A 9,863-nucleotide genomic window follows, 5' to 3' on the forward strand; every position below is an offset into this window, starting at 1 on the left:
GTATTATGCTATATCTGCTCTTTCAGTTAGATATAAGCTCCATCTTGGCATGGACTGTGTTGGTTCTGGTTCACTATTTTAGCTGGAACAGTGACTTATACAAGTAGATTCTCAATAAATATTCCTGAGCAGAAAAATAAAGCACTGAAGGAACGAATTAAGTAAAGTATGACAGGTACCGAGGATGCAGAAGAATCTGAAAGACTGGTTTAATCTCTATCATCCCACTGATCACCAAACTTGATTTGGCTGATGTGGCCAAATGTCCTTCACCTCCCCTGTTGCTCCATGTGAGCCATCTAAAGCTGTGGGCTTCACTGGATTCTGGCATGTGGTATAAATAAAAGTGCCTGTGACTAGGACCTGTTTATAAGTCCATGTAGTGGCAGACTCTGAAGTGTTGGATAGCTTTATCAAGTAGTATGGCTAGTTAGTACTTTATCAGGTTAGTACAATAGGCTGTTGAATATATTCCTCAAATACGTTCAAGGTCTCGATATAATATAATTTATAGAAAAATGTAATATTCACTTTTATCACTTGTATTTCATTTGTAAATATATATAATTTATAAAATGTGACACATTTATATTTTCAGATTTCAAATTGTGTAGCTTATTTATTCATCTTTTCATTAGTCACTTTATGACTATAACATGACTGAAAACTGATACAATCAAGACAAAATTTGTATTTGTGATAGTTTATTCAACAAATAGTTTCTAATATGATCAAGGGACCAGTCTAACTGCTGTAGGTATGGCAGAAAATAAAACAAAAAATATCCTGTTCCGTGGTGTCTATATACACTCTTGAGGGGGAAGACAGACATTAGCAAAGTAAACAAGTTAAATTTACAGTTGTTAAAAGATAACAAGTCTAAGGGAAAAAATAAATCTGGCTTAGGGATATAGGATGTGGTAGTGGTGGTTCGCAATTTTAAATAGTTGACTTAGAGCTCTCACTAAAAAGATAACATTCGGATAAAGACGGGGGAGAGGAAGAAGCTATCTGAGAAACAAACATTCCAGACAGAGGAAATAACCAGTACAAAGCCATGAGACAGGAGAATGCCTGCTGCATTCAAGGAACAGCAAGTAGACTAATGTGGCTGGAGCAATGAGCAAGGAGAATAGTAGGGGATAGAATCGGAGTGGAAAAGGAGGTGGCAGGAGAGATCCTGTAAGACCTTATAAACTATTATGAGGACTTTGGCTTTTACTTGATTGAAATGGGGAGCTATTGGAGGGATTTGAGCAGCACAGCGGCATGATGCGATTTCATTTAAAAAGGATCTTAGAGGCGTCTGCGTTCCTAACAGAGGACCAAGGGTGGAAGCAGGGAGCAGTTAGGAAACTAGTTAGTAACTATTTTTGCTAGCTTTTTAACTATGCCATTACATGTCTCTATTGATAACTCTAAATGAGTTGTGTTAATGTTATAAATTTTGTCTTACTTTTTACACAGCGATGGACCTAGTGGTGATGTATTAAACATAAATTAAATAGGCTCACTATAAATACTCTTTCCTTTCTAAAAGTGGTAGAGATTTCTTGTTGAGCCCGAGAAGTGTTAATAGCAGTTCTTTGGCAGAGACTGATAGGGCACTGCTGGGTAAAAGTCATATTTTGTAGGGTGCAGAAAGACTCTTATTTTTTCTTATCATGCTCTTCGGATGATCTGGAAACCTGTGATACTCATTCATAAATTCATTAAACAGTCATTTCCTTAATTCCTAATATTGTACAACATAGTTAATGCATAGTTAATAAGTTGATTTAGGGGATAGAAAGAAATATGTTATGTTCTCAGCCTTAAGGAACTTATTTATAATATGATTTTATGAGATATAATCATAATAAATTAAGAATAATTTTAAATAGAGAATCAGACTTATTACCTACCTTATGATAACATACTGTATATTTATGATCTGATACAATCTGGTTCCCTAAAATTTTACACTTAAAAGTAAGTATAATCAGATTCTGTTTCAATAAATTATTTTATAGGATTTTATGCCTAACCATTACATATAGCAACAGAAATTGACCTTCAGTATACATATAGATTGCTCTTGCAAAATAAAAGACACATCAGTTAAAGGGTGTATATTACTAGTATGTGAAATTAGAAATGTTCTTTGGACTATTGTTTTAAAGATTAAATAAAGAATAAACAAGGTCTATACTAACAACATAAAGCAGCAACCTGAAGCAAGTAGTCCTGAATTTCCAGACTTAAAACTTAAGTCTTAAAATACCTTAAAATAGCTAAAATTTGATATAAAAGTCAATTTAAATAGAAGCCAAATAATGAAAATGTATATGGTTTTGGTCAGTGACTTATGTTTATAGTGCTTTGTTAATCTCATTTTAAAATTTGTTATAATAAAATTTTCATAATTAGCAGCAAACCATTTAATAAAAACCAATGTATGTGCCACATATTTATTTCAAATATACAGATGTGTGTGTGTGTATGTGTGCATGTGTGTGTATTTTCTTAACATAAGGAAGATCATAGCTTAACCTGCATCTCATGATTTCTGCCCTGGTGAATTTTTTCACTTATTTATAGACTCAAAGAACAAAGGAATCAGAAGAATTGTCTCTTTTGTCCAGTCTTTTTAATCCAGAGTTCCCTTTCTACAACCTAGCACAAATGAATAATCCACCCACAATCTATAAGTGACCATTTAAATTATATTAAATAATTTTAAGACCATTATTATTCTAGATTAGACAAATAATTTTGTTTAGAATGATTAAATGGACCAGTTTCTTGAATGCCCGATCATTTTCAGATCCATATGTGTGGCCGTTGGATAAGTCTCTTAAAAAGTAAGGCTCAGAATCTTTGACAGATCCCATAAGATATATAAGCCCAAAGCAAATAGCATGTTATTTTGAGAGTTGTTTTAAAAAATTGAGTTTATCAAACTCTGCCAAAATCTTTTATGAATGGAGTAAACAAAGTATTTTTTCCAGGGGAAATATTTTCTGTGACATTACAAAGCATTTGTCAAAATAAAATCTATTTGAAATCCAAGAGTTCAGCTTATGAGTACCTCATGAAAAATGCTAGCACTAAATTAACTAACGTTATTGATATTAAAAACTAAAACAAATTTATAGTGCAAAAACTATCCCATCAACAATGTAGATTAATTTACAGTGTCTTCTTTAGTAACAATTTTAGTATTTTTCCGTGTAATTTTTAATTATGGGCGAAATCTCCTCTAAAAAATGATTACTATTATTCCTTCTCTAGTATAACCTTAATTGTATATTTTTCATGCTACCCTGCTGAATCACAAGTTAAAATATTCTAAAAGTGTATTTTATTGGTTCTAATTCTTCTGGATTTTAAAGTTTACTATTTTTGTTTCCTGGCAAAATGTCTTTGCAGTATGATTCAGCTTATGTTTTCAAAAAACAAAAATACAAAATTAAAACTCAAACTTTTACCTTTCACCTCAAATAAAAATACAAAATTTAGATTTATCAGTAAAATCTTTGACTTGACAATTCCAAATCTGTCCATATGATTCAACATCTTTAATATCTCTTTTGTATTAACAAGCAACTGACTGGTGAATCCACCATAGCAGAGTGCAAAAGAAAAGATAAAATATTTGCTAGCAATTTTTTAGTTTAGTTAGGGAAACAGAAAAAATGCACATGAAATAAGTGAAAATACTTTCAGAGAAACATCAACAAGTATAAACTTCTATAATGCAGAGTCTTCAAATAGTACAAAATCAAGGTGAAGAATAAGGGTGGATTAAAATTAAGGTATAATTTGGGAGATTATAAAACAATTTCTAAGCAAGCTTTTGAAAAAGTTAAAAATATATGAATTGGTAGGTGAGGGTAGGGCTTTCTAGTGAGAAGTGTAGGACAAAGAAAGGGAAAGGACCAAATAATAGATGGATCAAGAAAATACTAATGGCTAGAGCAAAGGTTGGATACAAGATATACCACTTTTGACCCATGCACTCCTTTAACCTTATAATCTAATTTCTTTCAGTTCATCACCTATCACTTTTGCCTATTCCTCATAGTCCCTGTGGTATATCACCACAACCACTCTTTGACCAGAACACTCAATGCCTTAGATCCTGTCTCATTCTATTACACCCCAGGCATGATCAGTTTCAGAAATCAAAGAAACAAGCTTTGTCGCCAGGACTATGCATTGGTTACTAGAGAAATGAAGAAACGTGGCTGAATTTTAATTATCTCTCTAATGTGAATCACAATCCTGCTCTCACACTGCTTCCTCTTATGTCTTTTAATAGTAATCTTAAAATAATGTTCACGTTAAATTACTACCTCTGTAAATTTTTTTTTTTTAATTACTGGTGTTGGAAAACAGAATTTTCTCAGGTAGAGCAATGGTTCCCCTACTTCCCATCCAACTTCCCCTGCAAGTTATACTTCTAATTATAGCCACTGGTAATCCCCCAAGTTTGGATCGATGTAATTTTTCTGTTTTTAAATCCAGGATGTTGAGGAATAACTCATGCTTGCTCATGTTGCAACTATAAATCCATTATCTATGATTTCATCTGGGTTTTCAGAGCTATTTGGCAAAAATTCTACATGTCTCCTATCTTTGGCAATGTCCTCTCCCATGTTCCTTTCTTTCCCTTCTAATTGCCCTCTTCATATCTCCTGCCTCACCACTCTGTTGATGAGATCATTGATCAAATACCATGCCAGAAGGTCATCCTGTTCATTTGATTATTAAGAAATCTCTTTTCCAGTGTGGGCCTTCTGCTGCGTATTTGCTTGAGGCACAAATATTTCTAAGCTCTGAGGCTATTTTAAGAGATCCACTCCACAGGTACACCCATTTTATAAGCTTGCTTTTTACCAATCTTTCAATCTTATTCTTTCCAAATCCTAGATAGTCCATACTATTAGTCTCTGCCCAGGAATAAGTATATATCCTGACCTCGGGCCATATCTTTTTCTCTGAAAAGTGTCTAACATGTAAAGCACAAGTTCTGCCTACTAAAGTTATTTCTATTCTTCATTACCCTAAGAGCCAGCAATCATCTTCCATCTAGTATGGGCATATTGTGTGGAGCCATCCTTAAACTAGGATGCTTCACTACCTCTACTACTTAAATCAAGATGTAAAATTGACTTTTACATCCTTAGTCAATTGCTCATAGGAAACTCTCTCTAATATATGAATATGAGTTGAAACAAATGTGGCTGTTTACAGAAGGCATAGGAATATAGGCCATGTTCAGTTATTAAATTACTGGGCACTGAAAAATTTATGGCTAGGTTGATTATATAGAACACAGTTCATTATTGGAACCATGAGACAAATGGAATCCTATGGTCAGTCTCCTCCAGAGCTAATATCAAGTCAGGAACTCTTCCACAAAATGTTAGCTACTGAAGAGGGCATGACCTTTGTCCAAACTGGAGTATCCTTCTCTGTGTATCTCTCACCTGGAGTTAGCAAGTCTCTATTCAGTATCTGTCTCCTACAGGAAGTTCAAGCACCATAGGATCAGTTGACAGTTACTTGCACTGAAACTGTGGACCAGGTGCTAAGCTTTCTTTTATTATAGAACTCAATTATAGGTAGATATAATTTGGATCATCTTGTTAATGGTCAGAGTAAGACATACAAATAAGTTGCATTCAAAATTTGGACACTCGTTTTGAAAGGAATAGCCTGGAATGCCACAGATCCTCAAACACTCAGGCCTTTCACTGTCATAAAGAGGTCTTTATTTTTACAGAATTTCACAGGCACACATATGACTTAAAAAAATATCTATAAGATCATTTCTACTTTCCTGTCCTATCAGCATGTTGTTTTGTGAATATTGGATCAAATGAGATACTACTTAGATAAAGTGGTAACATAGCTAAGATCTTAGCAAATTTGATGGTAGCATAAAGAGCTGACATATCACTGAGATGTGACAATATAATGCTCTGTCAATGAAGGCAAACTTCTGGTGATGTCATAAACCAAATGATTTAAAATGTTTTGGCAAGATCAATCACTACACCATAAATGCTAAAAGATACATAAATTTACTCTAATAAGGAGGAAAAAAACTGCAATAGCAGAGCGAAATTGTGCCTCAATTGATTTTGTTTCCAATAATCCACTGTTATTCCCCAAGGCTTTGAGATTTCAAGAGCCAAAAACAGCCTGTTAAATTAATCACCAAATCTACCCCATTCAGAAATCAGCCTCCAGGGGTGTAATGCTCCTGTTCTTTCCTTACTTTGGCAGGGCTCCACTTGGCTTTTCCTAAAAGACTACCCTTATCTTATAGGTATAAGTAAGAAACTGTATGGGATTCTGCCAGTTTCCTATAATATCAATTTCAACAATTTGCTAAGAATCTGAGAAAATGATCCCAAGATAGTTTGGGGAGTCCCACTTGGCCTACCATGAAATAAACTCAGGTAGGAACTCCATTTAAACCTGGGTTCTGTAATGATCCCCAACTCTAACCAGCTGACTACAGTGGAAGTACAGGTTCCCAGGAATCAGTGATCACTTTGAGCTATATTTAATATTTCTTGAATTTAAGTGTTTCCCTTCCCTCAATGCACAAGTATTCAGGTTAACAGCTGCCAGCTCCATTAGGAAAGACAAAGCAGAAGATTCACAGTGTGCCTGGGTAGTGAATACAGCAGATTTTTCCTCATAGGTACTAGCCTTCCCTTCATTGGATGATGCTGGGTCTGTGAACCCAAAAATCTCCAGCACATTGGCTCCAGCGAGGCCTCTGTTCATCAGACCTAAAATAGCTTTGGTTAAATAAATCAAGACACACCTTAATTGGCTGTCTGTCTATTTCATTCCTGGGGACCACATGATTAATTAACCACAGCCAGAGATTTCTGCTACTGAAGCCATTCCCTGATCCCTGAGTGTAGCATCTGGCTATTAAAACAATACCCACTTTGCTTCAGACTGTTAAGAGTCATCACCTGGGCCAGGCCTCAGCTGGCTTCTCACAACCCCACTGAGATCAGGAATACCATTTTTATTGGAGCTCCTTCCAAAAGCATTCTAAGCCCAGTTGGGGGGGGGCGGGGAGGAGAGAGAGAGAGAGAGAGAGAGAGAGAGAGAGAGAGAGAGAGAGAAAGAGAGAGGAGAAGATGATGGAGAAGAAGTAGGAGAAGACGATGAAAACGAAGGAGGAGGAGGGAGGGGGGGAAGGAAGAGGTAAAGGGGAGGAGGAGGGGGAGGAGGGAGGGAGGAAGGGGGAAGGAGAGAGCGAGCCAGCAAAGCACTTTTTAAATATTTGGACATTTCCCTTCCACTCTATTTTTATTGGCAAGGTAGAGGAGGAGTCTTCCGGGCCCTGCCAGGATATAGGGGTAAGACACATGATCCATTTAATCTACTTTCTTATCTTGCAAAGTCTTTAAATTCTTTCCTCTACATTATGCCAAGGACTTTCTGCCCTTTTATTTTACCAAAGGAGACTAACAGTGGGTTCCTGTTTGCTTTAGCAAACCCAGAAAAACTGTTAAAACTACAGCCAATTGCTTGAGCTACCACACTGAATGAGGTATGCCTTATGAATAAACCTCATGTAATGAATATAGTTCATTTGTGTTCAGGAAAAAAATCTTAGATTTTCAACACTGGCTGAACATTAAAATAATATGAAGAGTTTTTTTTTTTTTAAAGTATGATGCTTATCGCATCCTCCACTCCCATTTAAATTGGAAGCTCTGGGGTTAAACTAAGCATCTACATTTTCTCAAAACTGCCTTTGTGGTTTTGATCCATAATGAGTTTTGTGGATCACTGCTACAGAAGTTCTCATTCATTACTAAAGTCTCTATTATCACCTATATACTAATGGTGTATATTTATAAATCCTTCTAAGATCTGCCTTCTAAGGTTCAGCCCCCAAACAATATTTTTCTTTTTGGATCTCCCCCAGTTTTCAAAGAATCTGGCAGCTTATGCAATATAAAAGGAATTATTGAATATTTACTTTTACCATGTGCCAGGAACTATGCCAAGGTCAAACAAAAAAAAAAAAAAATCAACCTTGGTCCTTATCTTCTTTATTTCTTAACCTCAATATCATTGACATTTTGGGCTGGACCATTCTTTGTTGTGTGTGGGTGAGGGCCCTGTCTTGTACATTGCTTAGGAGCATTCTCAGTCTCTACCCACTAGATTCCAATAGCACCCTACTCTCTCCCCTTTTTTCACAACTAAAAACAGCCAGATATAGCCAAATGTCAAAATTGCCCCTGGTGGAGAACCACTGGTCTATGGTCATCTCTATGTAAAGATTTCACAAGAATGTACATTTAACACATTACATATTAAATATATTTTATAATTATTGTTCTTGGTTTTGGATGTTTGTACCATTATCAAAACTTCACCAATTCAGAAATTTATTTCCCAGGGCCACTTCATATGCTTGCACAATTGATTTGTTCAAATCAATATTTGAAGTTTCATATCGTTCTTGAGTATTGCTTCCTAAGTCTCTCTTTAACTCGAACAATTCTTTCCCCTCATGCTTTCTTTTTCTCCCTCCTATGCCATTGATTGGATAACGTTTGACTTAGTCGTCCAACGGTATACTTGACAGCCTGGATTTGCCTGACTGTCTTCCTAGTGTCATTTGGTTTGTTCCTCTACCCCTGTTTTACCAGTAAACTAGGAATTACATCCAAAAAGTTGATTAGATTCATGTCAAACATTTTTGGTGCTCAATCTCTTATTGCAACACATCAGTTGACATTTAATGTATGGGTGACTGGCTTTAAACTAAAGAGGTGTCAGGTGGTGATAGCCTGATTCCTTCATTATAAATTTGATATTTTTGCATTGAATGAGTATTTATTTCACCATAATCTTTCATATAATGGTTTAAGCATCAATTGATCTGTATTGTCTAAGTTAATTATTTCTTTGAGAGTTATAAAATAGTCACTTTCTAGAGGTCCATTTTAATACAATTTGAGATGACAATTAGACAGCTGAAGTAGATATATCACATAGTAGTTAGGTATCCAAGTCTAAAGGGTAGGATGAGAAAGATAAATTTAGAAGTCATCAGTATATAGCTGTCATTTTATATCCACAGACTAGATGGGATCACTAAGGGAAGAGGATAGATAGATAAGAGGGTTCAGTAATGAGCAATGAGGTACCCTAGCTGTTACAATTAGATAAAGAGGAGGTGCCAAAAGAGGGTTGAGAAGTAGCGTCTCCACTGTCTTAATATATTTCTCATTACTATTTCTTCAGCATCTTCTCTGGATCATGGTAATCACCTCCTAATTGATCTTACTGCCTCTACTCATGCTCCACAGAGTTCTCTGAGAAATTTTTCTAAAAGTTAAATCTATCAGACCAGTTCCCATATTAAAATCCGTTAATGGCTCTGCATTGCCTTTAAGACAAAGCCCGAATGTCTACTGTCACCATATGAGACACTGATGTGTTTATTTTCTACCTGCTCAGCCTCACATCTTGACATTCTCCATCCCTTACCTGTAAGTACCTCATAGCAGTTTCTCCAAACATTTCAAGCTGTTTAATGTCTCTATAACTCCTATTCAACTTCTTTGTAGGAGAATTGGTGAATACCTAACCCATATTTTAGGACTGAGCTAAAGGCAACTCACTTATTAAACCATTTCTGACCCCAGCAAGATAGAATTGACCACCATTATTCTACTTTGCCTTGACTGTGGAATGTGTTTGTGTGTGTGTGTGTGTGTGTGTGTGTGTGTGTGTGTGTGTGTGTATGAGAGTGAAAATATGACCTTAATGCACTGCTCTACAAGCCAAGTATTAATATGATCACTTATTTTCTTTACTATTAA

The sequence above is a fragment of the Pteropus vampyrus genome, unplaced genomic scaffold (genome assembly GCF_000151845.1).
Source record: "Pteropus vampyrus isolate Shadow unplaced genomic scaffold, Pvam_2.0 Scaffold91, whole genome shotgun sequence".
NCBI lineage: Eukaryota > Metazoa > Chordata > Mammalia > Chiroptera > Pteropodidae > Pteropus > Pteropus vampyrus.